At 43.2% G+C, this 13,939-nt stretch overlaps 1 non-coding gene across 1 annotated transcript; it reads left to right on the forward strand.

Moving 5' to 3' along the window:
- Nucleotides 1-1,143: 1,143 nt before the first annotated feature.
- Nucleotides 1,144-1,250, forward strand: LOC130721660 (small nucleolar RNA R71). The gene has a single exon (XR_009013581.1). It is a non-coding gene; the product is annotated as a small nucleolar RNA R71 (small nucleolar RNA).
- Nucleotides 1,251-13,939: the final 12,689 nt, after the last annotated feature.

The raw sequence follows: 13,939 nt of genomic DNA on the forward strand, positions 1-13,939 counted from the left end.
AAGTTGATACTCGCTCCTAAATCACACAAGGCTTCTACCACAGTTAACCCCTCTATCTCCACCGGATTAGTAAAACTCCCGGGATCTCTCCTCTTTTTAGGCATCTTCCTTTGCAAAATGGCACTACACTCTTCGGTCATCAAGATAGTTTCATCGACCTCACTCAACTTCCTTCTCTTACTGAGGATATCTTTCATGAACTTAGCATAGATTGGCATTTGCTCCAAGGCTTCGGAGAAAGGAATATTAATATGGAGTTTCTTAAAAACTTCCAAGAACTTAGAAAATTGTTTATCCAAATTTTTCTTCACCAAAGCCTTGGGAAATGGAATCTTGCGGAGTTCAGGAGTATGGGTGTTAACAACTCTAGTCCTAGTAGGCTCTCTAGCTCTTTCCTCCGTAACACCCTTATCTCTTTCTACCTCAGCTTCCTCACTTTTCTCTCCCTCAATTTTTTCCTCTGGCTCATGTAAAACTCTTCCACTCCTAGTGGAAACAGCAGCAGTATTTTCTTGCTCAGTCAAAGTTAAAGTTTCGGAAGAAAACTTACCTTGGTGATTCTCGGACATTTGCTTTGCTAGCTGTCCCAATTGACTCTCCAAGCTCTTGATAGCCATATCATGGCTCTTGTAAATGCTCGATGTATGATCAATGAATCCCTCAATCAGCTCCTCAAGACTCCTCTTGCCAACCGTCTTTACAACAATTTGCGGCTGGACAAGAGGCCCTTGTTCTGAGGTTGGAGCTTTTCCTCCTTGAGTCAATGTTCTGACCTTGCCAACATCATCATTAACAGTACACTGGTTACTATCATGAGATTCACCACAAAATTTGCACTCCAAACTAGTTACTCTCGCTCCAATTGACTTGGCATCCCGAATATGTTTCTGCATTTCCGCTACTTCCTCGGAGAGTTGCTTGTTGGAGGCTATGAGCTTATCATAAGATTCCACTTCAAAAGAGCTTCTTCGGATTTGGCGTTCATTCTCGGAGTTCATGGCTCTCATCGCCATTTTCTCTATCAAATCATACCCCGCTTGTGGGGGAAGAGCATCGAACTCCCCACTTGAAGCCGCATCCAAACAAAACCGTGATGAATATAGTAACCCATCATAGAACTTCGCCACACATTCGGCTTGGGTGAGATTGTGTTGAGGACATTTCCTCAAAAGCTTCTTGAAATGCTCCCAAGCCTCGTAAAGATTTTCATCTGAGGATTGTGTGAACGTCATGATGTCATTTTTCAATTTCCTCAAGAGGGACCTTGGGAAGAACCTCGTTGTGAATTTTTCTGCAAGGTCTTCCCAAGTAATGAGACTTCCTTGAGGTTGTGAGTTCAGCCAATCCTCTGCTGCGTCCTTCAAAGAGAAGGGAAATAGGCTCAACCGGATTGCTTCTGTAGAAACATTCACCACCCGATAAGTGTTGCAATTCCGGATGAACTTCTCCATATGAGCATGAGGATCTTCCGAGGAACCTCCACCATATTGGCTTTGGCTCACCATGTTGATGAATGCCGGTCTTAATTCAAAGTTCCCCACTCCTTCGGGAATAACAATACTTCCGGGATAGTCAAAGCTCATGGACCCCGAAGTTAGTTCCCGAAGAGTTCGGTTGGCATTCTCAACTTCTTGTTCACGTAAGCGGAGGGTGATACCCTCTTGGATCCTTGCCTCAATGTGGGCTTGCATCTCCTCCTCTGTCATGCGGCCACCCATGGTGGTGCCTCTCTTGAAAGCAACCTACGAAAGACACTCAACAGAGAAAGATTAGTAGCACCAATTCTAGACAAGTGAAAACTTAAAACTTAAACCAAAAAATCGCAAAACAACTCCCCGGCAACGGCGCCAAAAACTTGTTGGTCAATCTGCAAGTGCACAGATATCTCCGGGTTTTAATTTATCGAACCACAGGGAATTGGAATGTGAATTCAGTTTAAGATTCAAGTTCAAGGTTGAAAAGCAAGTAAAATTCAGTTTTAATGATTGGTTGATTCTTGAGTTTGTAAAAAGACAAGTAGCCAAGTAATAAAGGAATTGAAAACAGAGATGAGATTGCCTTGGGTTCTTGTTCCTGATCTGAAACTTAACCAACAAGCCAAGGAAAATTCTAGAAGCTCAAAGAGCTTATTAGCACAAGAGATCCTTCAAGAAAACCATGCAAGCCCTAAACTCTACTCAAAATGCAAGAAAACTCCCTATAAAACTACTAAATTACCAAAGCAAAATAAAGACTAAAGAAAAGATAAAAATGCATGAGAATGCATGAAACACTACATGAGACTCAACAAAAAGACTCAGAACACACAAAGAAATGACCCTAAAAACACTACTAAAGTAGGGTCATCAGGCCTCCACCCATTTGGTGAAGTAGTCCACCGCCACGAGGATGAACTTCATTTGTGACCTGGCAGTGGGAAAAGGCCCGACGAGGTCAACTCCCCACATGGCGAAGGGCCATGGGGAGCTGATCGTGGCCAATTGCTCCGGCGGGGCTCTGGGCAAGTCTGCAAATACTTGACACTTTTCGCATTTCTTCATGAATTCCGCACAGTCTTATCTTATCGTGGGCCAGTAAAAACCCGCTCTGAGGACTTTGCTTGCCAACGACCTTGCTCCGATGTGGCTAGCGCAAACCCCCCCCCCCGTGAACCTCTGCCATAACATCATCGTATTTCCCAGGCGGTAGACATCTCAGGAAGGGCGAGCTAAATCCTCGTCGATAGATTACACCGTCGAGTAACGTGTAGTGTCCCGCCTCCCTTCTTTATTCCTTTGAGTACTTCACCACCTCACTTGGCTCTCCCGCCAAGATACCTACGATGGGGTCCATCCAAGTTTTTTGGCGGTCAACTGAGGCTACCAACTCTCCTTCTATGCTAGGATTGGCGAGCGTCTCTTGGATCACACTTCGATTGTTTCCAGGTTTCCGAGTGCTTGCCAATTTTGCTAGGGCGTCCGCCCTTTGATTCTGCGCCCTTGGCACGAATTCAACTACAATCTCTTGCAATCGACCCATCAGCAGCCGCACGCGCTCCAGATATTTTATCACGGCCGGTTCCTTCACCTGAAATTCCCCATTTACTTGGTTTGCCACAAGCAGCGAGTCCGTTCTAACCAGCAAACTTTCGATTTGCACCTCAATTGCCAACTTCAAACCTGCGATCAGAGCCTCATACTCTGCCTGATTATTACTGGCTTTAAATTGAAATCTGAGGGACTGCTCTAATACTAACTCCCCAGGCCCTTGTAGCGTGACCCCTGCTCCACTTCCATTGTCGTTCGATGACCCATCAACAAACAACGTCCATTGCGTGCTCACCTTCTCACCGTCTTCTAGCGTTAACTCAACCACAAAATCAGCTAAAGTCTGCGCACCGACCTTCCCCCTTTTGTCGTATTGCAAACCGTATTCTGATAACTCAATTGACCATGCGACAAGTCTTCCTGACAAATCTGGCTTCTGCAACACCTGTCTCAAAGGAAGATCAGTCTTTATTTTTACCTGAAAGCTTTGAAAGTAAGGTCTTAAGCGTCTGGCGGTAACGAGGACGGCGAGCGCCGCCTCCGCCCCTTGAAGTGTATGGCTTACAAAGTAAACTATTTTTTGTTCTCCGTATACCTCCTGGAGGATTACCGAGCTGATCGCACGATCACTGACAGAAAAATACAAGTGCAAAGGAAGACCCTGGACAGGTTTCGATAGAACGGGTGGTGCGGACAACATCTCTTTCAGGCAGTTAAAGGCTTCTTCGCATTCTGAACTCCATTCAAACACCGTGTTCTTCTTGAGGCATTTGAAGAACGGGGTTGATTTGTCGCCCGAATGGGGGAAAAACCTGGATAGGGCCGCAATCCGCCCCGTCAGGCGCTGCACCTCCTTCACACTACTTGGGCTTTTCATTTCCTGGATCGCCTTGCACTTATCTGGAATGATCTCGATTCCTTTCGACGTGATCATGAAGCCTAAGAACTTCCCGCCCGGTATACCAAAAGAACACTTCTCCGGATTGAGTCTCATGTTATGCTTTCGGAGCCTGTCGAAAGCTTCTGTTAAATCCTCGTGATGGCTTGATCCCAAAACTGAATTTACGATCATATCATCAACGTAGACCTCCATGTTCCTTCCTACTTGGCCCTCAAATACCCTATCCATCAATCGCTGATACGTCGCCCCCGCATTCTGAAGGTATGAAAAACAGTAGAAAGGGGGGGTTTGAATAACGTTTTCAGTATAAAACTTCCACCTTAAAGATTTTGACAAATCTTTCGAGAACTTAAGTGCTAAAGATAAGAGATAGAAAAGCACACAAGGATTTTATCCTGGTTCACTTGATAAATCACTCAAGCTACTCCAGTCCACCCATTAAGGTGATTTCTTCCTTCTTAGAATGAAGGCAATCCACTAATCAGGTAAGAGTTACAACTGCACTTGAAACCTACAAGTGACTAACAATTACACTGACTTAGCTCACACTAAGATTCACTCTCTTAGTCTTCTCTAGGATCCGATCAACCTTGATCTCCTAAAGGAACTAAACAAACTGTTTATCAAAGAATTGTTTACAAGAGATTTGCTTCTAAAAAGCTAATAGTAAACTCAATGAATTTCAGATGAAAGAAAGCTTAGAAGAATTTAAGTTTGTCTTGCGCGTATGTGAATGCTTCTAGCCGTTTCTTTCAGTCTTTAGCCTCTTTATATACTCCAAGGATTAGGGTTGAGCGTTGCATGGGAAATGCTACCGTTGGAGGGCAGTTCTGGAAAATCCAGCTTCTGCTGTGTTTGAGACTGTTAGGTAGGTCGTCAGGAAGGTACAGTTGCTTTTGTACTTGGATAGCGACTTGACCTTTAAACCTAGGAGACTTCTGATCAGGGGATGCTTCATATTGGAACTTGTGAAGCCGGTTGATCAGAGTCAGAGGGAAAGCACAGATCCTCTGACCGTTGTATCTTCTGATTCTGAACTCAGAGGGAAGTACATGGTCTTCAGAGTTTCTTGCTTCTGGACATCAGAGTTTCCACTATTCAGCTTCTGGATCTTCAGAGTCTTCTACACCATCAGAACATCTGAGCCTTCAGTGTTTCTTGGTTGTTAGAACTTCTGGATCTTCAGAGCTTCTAGTGACTGAGTCCACATCAGAGTTTGTGTAGCTTCAGAACTTCTGAAGCTTTTCCACTGTTCATTCTGAACATGGTGAATGCGAAAGCGTTGCTTGGGTTGCTCTTTATACACAGTGCTTCTGATTTGTGTGAGATTGAGTTGAGGTCAGAGCCTGTAAATAGCACACTCAGAAAAACACGTTAGAGTACCACAATTGTTCATATCAAAAGGTTAACTTGTAATCATCAAAACATAGAGTTGTACTACTAGATCAAAACTTGATCTTACAATCTCCCCCTTTTTGATGATGACAAAACTAAGATTTTTGATGAACAATTCTTAAACATTAAACTGAATTCACTCAGAGTTTAGAGATATAGAATAAGACTTATCCTGATGTGAATAGTTTATCTTGCTCATTCTGAATTCAAGTCACTGCTTGATTCTGAGCTTAGCTCCCCCTAATCTAATACTTGATGAAAACGTTAGTAAAGTCTAGATTCTGAGCTAAATGATATAAGAGTTCAGAGTGAAAAACTTATGACATAGATGAAAATCGAGTAATCAGAGCGCATAAGTAATCAGAGTCACGGACAAGGTATCAGAGTCTTGGGTATCAGAGTCAACTTAGAATCACTTCAGAAGAAGTGAAATGTATTCCTTGTATTTGCCCAGTGACACATCTATGGTCATGAAGGTGGAACTCTTAAATTCTCCAAAAGAAAAAATAAATCACACTAACACATCTTACACATCAAAAACTGGGTTTACTCCCCCTTTTTGTCATAAGCAAAAAGCTTGGGGTGTGAAAAACTTAGCTTGAAGCACAAGGTACTCCCCCTTAGAGAAGGTCTAAGTTTAAAGAAAATGAAAACGATGCAAGAATCAGAGTTAGGCGAAATAAATAGAAGAGTTAATGCAAGAGAAGAACGTTTACCACCGGTCAAGGGAGTAAAGAGAAGGGTCAGTTACCAAGAACTTAACCTCGAGAAACTGTAGGAGCATTAACTTTCAGAGAGAAAGTGAAGCCTATATAAAGCGTTGGAGAGAGAGGTAAGCTTCACACCTCGAACAATTTTCAGTAAGGAAAAAAAATGGCATCATACATCGTAGCACTAGAAGAGCTGAGGAAGAAGGCCTTCGAGGAGGACTTGTTCCTTAACATCAGGCATCCAGAGGGTACAACGACCATCGCGGAGCTGACACGGACACTGCTGGAGGAGGACCTGCGTCCAGAGTTGAAGAGAGACCTGAGGGAATTTCTTGCCTTCGTGGAGGAGGTGCAAGAACTCAGCCGGCTTGAACTCAAGCTGCTGGAAGAAAAAGAGAGTTTGGAAGAGAAGCTCAAGACCGCAGAAGAGATTCTGGAGAGGGATGAGCTAAAGGACAGGCTCAACAACATCCAGCATGCACTGGAGCGTCTGGAGAAGGATAGGTCAGAGCAGCGCCAGGAGTGCAGAAGAATGAGGAGGGATCCTCCATTCTAGACTTTTAGGGAAAGAATGTATGATGTAAACATAAAGATATTATGAATAAAAAGATTTTTTTGCAAACATATGTGACACAAATATATATAGATATGCATAGATAATCACAAACGAATAAAGTAGAATAATTAAATAAAAAGAAACAGAAGTTAACAAAAATAAAACAACGTTAAAGAAAAAGAAAAACGAAGAGATCCTAAAACTAAGGTTTATCAGTTCGACGCAGAAGTTCCATCATCATGTGCTTCATTTCAATTAGCATGGATTCATGAGTGTCAAGACGCTGTTCCATGATGTCGAGTCTGGACGAGCTTGACTGAGTAGAACTGGAAGGAACATTCTGAGCAGCTTGAGGATCTGGAATGGAAGCAGAAGCAGCAGGAGTAAACACTACTGGTGCAAGTGCTTGGCATCTAAGAGCTTCAGCCTCAGCTTCAAGTCGTTCTGCCTCTAATCTGGCTTGTTCAGCTTGAGCTGCTGCTTGACGTGCAGCTTCTTCTGCTTGAGCTTTCTTTCTCTTGGCTTCTTCAATAGCTTCAAGAAGCTTATGTCTCTGTTCTTGTTCATGAAGAGCCACCCTTCGAGCAAACCTTTGCTTTGCAGCCTCAATCCTCTGACTTCCCTCTGCATGCAGGAGCTGCATCATAATTGGAACTTGAGCCACCAGCCAAGTGCCCAGAGTGTTCCACTCATCAGCCACACGTTCAACATTCTCACTTAGGTCAGTCTGACCGTGCACATCGCGTAGCCTCAAAGAGGCTTCATGATAGAAAATATTGATGCACGCAGAGAGAGATGTGGGTCGGAGGTGAGTATAAGGAATTATGGAGAGGTTGGTTTCAGGAGAGGCTGGGTGATTGCTGCTGTGAGCTTCAGAGGCACCTTGTGGAGAACCAATGTTAAGCATTTGAGTATTGGGTTCAGAGGTTCCAAGGTGAGGTTCTGAAGTTTCAACCAGAGGATGAGGTGATCTAACCGAGGATTGGTTAGACACAGATTGTTCTGGTTCAGGTTCTGGTTGAATAGGCTCTTGTTGGTCAGGGGCAGGGTGAGCTTGTTGAGCCAAAGGGTCTGCCTCTTGTAAAGGATTGGCCAAGATAGGTTCATCTGGGTCAACTAGACGTTCAGGTCTAGGGCCAGGATATCTCCTAGGGCTTGGACAAGTGAGATAATACTCTTCTAGAGTAGACACCTTTTCTTTTCTGACCTCCATGAATTTTCTAATGGATTCAGAGTTATTGGAGGGAGAAGAGTCAGCAACATTGGTTGGGAAGGATACAGGGGTAAAGGCTGTGGAAGAGTCTGTATCCGTAGGTCTGGGAGCCAGTCGTTCTGATGCTCTTGGAACAGAGTGATCAGAGGTTCTGGGTCCAGGTTCTGTGTGGGTAGGCTCTGGTTGTTCATGAATGATGGGTTCAGAAGCTAATGGGTTGTACTGAATGGTAATGGGAGAGGTAGGTTCTTCTGACCTAGAGGGTTGGTTCTGGAGCAAAGTCCAGAGAGGTGCTTCAGTAGGGGAAGGTTGAAAGAACGAAGACCTTGGGGAATGTGGTGAAGAGGTGGTTTGTGCAGCTGGTTGGGATTCAGGAATAGGAGTGAGGGGATTTGAAGAGTGTTTGAGCATGGCAGATATGGGGAGTGCATCAAATAAATTCAAATCATCATCAGAAGCAATTGCAGACTTACTTGAATGTGCTGATGATCTTGTCACTCTGGCAGGAGGTTCAGTCCTTCTGACCACTTCAGCAGCTGGTTCCACCCGAGTAGGCTTCACCACGATTCTGACCTGCTTCTTCTTCTTCTTAGGAGGACCATCCTCATTATCACCATCATCACCATCATCAGGCTTGCTGGTGTCATCCTGCTTTCTCTTGGATTGACCAGCCTTCTTCTTTTTGATCAGAGGGACATCTGATTCCTCAGAAGATTCTTCTAGGATCATCTTCCTCTGAGCTTTCTTCTTGGGAGGAGAAGGAAACTCTGGAGCTGGCGGCAGTCTGCTGAAGAAGTCATCGAGATCAATTTCGAATCCTTGAGCCCTTAGGTCTTCAACATAGCACCTAATGGCGTCAGGATTGTCTGCCTGAGTCCACAGAGGGTAGTCATTCAGAGGCATCCTTCTACTTCTGATCTCAGAAGATGTGTCTTCATGGGCAGGAGCAATCTTCTTCTTGATTAGGCCCATCTTCTTTAGAGAGTTTGCCGTGAAGACATCACTGACAATGGTGCTCAGATCCTCTGTGCATCCAGCATTTATCAGATCTTGAACGAGGCCACTCTCAATGAAGAGATCAGACAAAAGTCTCCCGAAGGGAATATACTTGATCGCTGACTTGATGGAGGCAGTGGTACGAGACTTCCGGATGCATTCCTTCAAGTAGGAGAACAGGAAGTAGGGAAGGCAGATCTTCTTCTGGTCTTGGATGAAGAACAACATCACCTTCTGGTTGAAGTTGATGTAGTCTGGGGAACTGCCCTTTGGTCTCTGGTTTATGCAGTGAAGCAGAATTTTGTGCCAGATCCTGAGCTTGGGATGAAGGTCCATCACCTTGTAATTCGTCTTGCCCGGTTTGTAATTGGTGTACAGGGCCTGGTTGATTGTATCCTTGGTTCTGGGTTTCAGCTTCGATTCCGTGAGTTGGAAACGATACCCAAAAGCAGTGTCTGCACCCAGCAAGTTCACGAAGGACTTCTCTGTGATGATGATCTTTCTTCCAAGAATGTGAGATACCACCTGAGTATCATCGCAGTCGGCGTGCTTCCAGAATTCCTTGACCAGTTTCTCATACACCGGTCCTCGAAGTCTGTTGAAGTAATTTCCCCAACCTTGAATTGGACTTCAGGACGAAGATCATACCCATTTGTAGCCAGGTTGTCGAGGTCGAATCTCCATTCTGCCAGGACTTGAAGTTCCTCAGGAGCATATACGCAGTGAACGGCACAGCCCCGTTCTGCAATTGGAATAGTCTGCTCTTGAGCTTGACCTTGATCTTGTGTCGGATTCTCAGGGCCCCTTTGACCCGTTGCTAGACCAACTACCATGTGAGGGAACTGGGTTGCATCTGCAGTAGCTCTTCTGGTTTGACTCACCATTTTTGAAGCGGTTGAAGGTTTGAGGTAGAAGATGAAGGTTGAAGGATGAAGAGAGATCGAGAGAGAAATCGAGGATAAGCGGTTTTGAAAAGCAGAGAGAGCGAGAGTAAAAACCGGAAGTGAAAGAGATCGTGTGTGTATAGTGGGTTTTGACAAATAACCGTTGTTGATTAAAAGGCACTTTAAGATCAACGGTTGAAAATTAAAGATAGATAGTAACAGTAAATACACAAATCACACACAGGAGAGAAGCACATCTACACGCAATCATAACAGACTGTCACACGGGCACAAGGAACTATGCATCAGAAATACTGACACACGTGTTGCTGTCTCAGCTTCAGAGTCAGTACCAGTGGGTACACACACTCTGATTGAGTTACCTTCTGGACTAGACATCTTCTGATCAAGAAGTATCATAGTCAGAGGTTCTGATCCATCTTCACTCTGGACAAAAGTCCATGTTCAGATTTTTCAGAATAAAATTAAATCTATCCTCTGCTAAGGGCTTTGTAAAGATATCTGCCCATTGATGGTCAGTATCAACAAACTTCAGAAGAAGTACGCCCTTCTGTACATAATCTCTAATAAAGTGATACTTTACCTCAATGTGCTTTGCCCTTGAATGCAAGATAGGATTCTTACTCAATGAGATTGCAGCAGTGTTATCACAATAGATTGGGATATTGCTCTCAAGGATCTGATAATCTCCAGCTGATGTTTCATCCAGAGCATCTGAGTGCTGCATATTGCTGCTGAGATATATTCTGCCTCTGCAGTTGATAGTGCAATGGTTGATTGCCTCTTGCTTGCCCATGAGACTAGATTGCTTCCCAGAAATTGACAATTTCCAGAAGTACTTTTTCTCTCTGTTCTATCTCCAGCATAATCAGCATCACAGTAACCTGAAAGCTTATACTCTGATGTTTTCTTATACATCAAGCCAAGGTTAGTGGTGCCTTTCAGATACCTTAGGATCCTCTTAACAGCAGTTAAGTGGGTTTCCCTTGGATCTGATTGGAAACGAGCACATAAATGAACACTAAATAGTATGTCTGGCCTAGATGCAGTTAAGTATAGAAGTGAACCTATCATGCCACGATAGAGCTTCTGACATACTTTACCACTTTTATCTTCTTTCTCCAGAATGCATGTAGGATGCATTGGAGTCTTGGCCACTGTAGATTCCAGCATATTGAACTTCTTCAGAAGTTCTTTAGTGTACTTGCTCTGATGGATATATGTTCCTTCTGGTGTTTGATCAACTTGTATTCCCAGAAAGTACTTTAATTCTCCCATCATACTCATCTCAAATTCAGCCTGCATCATCTCAGAAAATTCTTTGCATAGAGATTGATTAGCAGAACCAAATATAATATCATCAACATAAATTTGCACAATTAAGATATCATCTTTATAAGTCTTGCAAAAAAGAGTTGTATCTACTTTACCCCTTACAAACTCATTCTCCAGAAGGAATGAGCTGAGTCTCTCATACCATGCTCTGGGAGCTTGCTTCAGACCGTAGAGTGATTTCTTCAATTTGAACACATGGTCTGGTTTCTTCTCATCTTCAAAACCTGGGGGTTGATGAACATAGACTTCCTCTGAAATATAACCATTTAGGAAGGCACTCTTCACGTCCATCTGATGTAGAACTATGTTGTGATTTACTGAAAAAGAGATCAACAGTCTGATTGCCTCCAGTCTTGCTACTGGAGCAAATGTTTCAGTGTAGTCTATTCCTTCCTGCTGGCTGTAGCCTTGAGCAACTAGCCTTGCCTTGTTTCTGACTACATCTCCTTTCTCATTCAGCTTGTTTCTGAATACCCATTTCGTTCCAATAACATGGACACTCTCAGGCTTCTTCACTAAGCTCCAAACATCGTTCTTGGAGAATTGATTCAATTCTTCTTCCATGGCCAGAATCCAATCCTTGTCCTGAAGAGCTTCATCTATGGACTTGGGTTCAATTAAGGACACCAATCCTTTCAGACTGAGCAAGGTCTCTTCAGAGGGTCTGAAGGCAGATCTGGTTCTGACTGGTTCGTCTTTGTTGCCCAGAATCAATTCCTTAGGGTGAGCTGCAGTGATTCTGCTCTTCTTCAGAGTTTGTGAGTTAGAGGGACCAGCTTCTTCCTCTGGTTCATCTTCCTCTGGCTCAGCTTCCTCTGGAGCTTTGCCTTTGTCAGAAACATTAATGCTTAAATCTGCAAACTTTTCAACTAGCTTTGACTGGTCAGAGTCAAGCTTATCGTCAAATCTAACATGAATAGATTCTTCAATAGTCTTAGCATCAGTATTATAAAATCTAAAACCTTTAGATCTCTCAGAATAACCGAGTAATAGACACTTAGAAGACTTAGCATCAAATTTATGCAATCTATCCTTAGTATTGAGAACATAACAAACACAGCCAAAAGGATGAAAATAAGAAATGTTGGGTTTTATGTTCTTCCACAATTCATAAGGAGTCTTATTCAGAATTGGTCTCACAGAGATTCTGTTCTGAATGTAACATGCTGTATTTACTGCCTCTGCCCAAAAGTGCTTAGCCATGCCAGTTTCTTGGAGCATGGTTCTAGCCATCTCCTGAAGAGTTCTGTTCTTCCTCTCAACAACACCATTTTGTTGAGGAGTTCTGGGACAAGAGAAATCATGTGCAATTCCATAGGAATCAAACAGACTCTCAAAATTGTCATTCTCAAACTCTCCACCATGGTCACTTCTGACACGCACAATCCTACAAGCCTTCTCGTTTTGCACTTGAGCAATGAAGGTAGAGAACACAGCATGAGACTCATCCTTGCGGGTTAGAAACTTTACCCATGTCCAGCGGCTATAGTCATCAACGATAACCATCCCATATCTCTTGCCACCTATAGACTCAGTTTTCACTGGTCCAAAAAGGTCGATATGCAGAAGTTCTAACGGCCTTGAGGTTGAGACAACATTCTTTGCCTTGAAAGGGACTTTTGTGAATTTGCCTTTCTGACATGCTTCACAAAGAGCGTCTGAAGCGAACTTCAGATTGGGTAAGCCCCTGACAAGGTTTAGCTTGCTCAGCTGAGAAATCTTTCTCATACTGGCATGCCCTAACCGTCTATGCCATACCCACTGCTCTTCATTAACAGACAGAAGGCACTTCACATTCTGAGCCTCCAACTCAGATAATCTGATCTTATAAATGTTGTTCTTCCTCTTGCTGTTAAACAGAACAGAGCCATCGATTTGACTTACAGCCCGGCAGGACTTTTGATTGAATATAACATCATAACCCTTGTCAGCTAATTGACTTATAGACAATAAGTTATGTGTTAAGCCGTCTACCAATAACACATTATCAATGCATGGACTACTATCTACACAAATAGTACCAGTACCAACAATTTTACCCTTTTCATTTCCTCCAAAGCCAACTTCGCCTCCAGGCTTAAGTTTCAGCTCTCGGAACATACGCCTTTCTCCCGTCATGTGACGCGAGCATCCACTGTCCAGATACCATGATTGGTGTTTCAGTGGAGCTATCAAGGATATCTGCAACATAGATAATCTTGTCCTTAGGTACCCACTTTCTGGGTCCTCTCTTGTTAGTTACCCCAGAGGTTCTGATCACCTTGGGTGTCTCAACATGATATTTTAAAGGAATATTTGCATGATATTTAGTCATAGAGAAAGATCCCTTTTTAAGAGGGTTTTTAGCAACTTTAGCAGGTACAGGATCAGGCAATATGGTACCAGAGGGAACAAAGCATTCATACAAGGATTTAGCTTTAGACACAGAGGGCTCATTTCTAATTGGTTTAGAATAGCCAATGCCATGCATTCCATTTCTGCTTACGCCATAGATCATTGAAGCCATTAAGCTTCTATCCACGCTTTTAGCTAGGAATCTTTGAAAAGACTTTTCATACTTAGATTCATTTCTACAATCAGAGGCATCACAGGCAACAATTTCTTCTAACTTAGCAATCTGGTTCTTAAGCACAGAGTTAGAATTGATCAAGGCATGATTATCATTTTTCAAATCAGAAATAATTTTCTCATGTTCAGAAGGAGTCTTGGAAACAGCAGATAAGTTCTTTTTCAGCTTCTTATGCTTAGACAATAAGGAGTTATACTTATCCATAATATCAGACAATGCATGTTTCAGTTCAGAGGTAGAGAAAGAAGCGAATACCTCATTTTCATCGTCTGAGTTAGGATTTCCTTCTGATTCTGAGTCAGAGTCAACACTCCCTTTGACTCTGCTTCCTTG

This window comes from Lotus japonicus, chromosome 5 (genome assembly GCF_012489685.1).
Source record: "Lotus japonicus ecotype B-129 chromosome 5, LjGifu_v1.2".
In the NCBI taxonomy this organism is placed as follows: Eukaryota; Viridiplantae; Streptophyta; class Magnoliopsida; order Fabales; family Fabaceae; genus Lotus; species Lotus japonicus.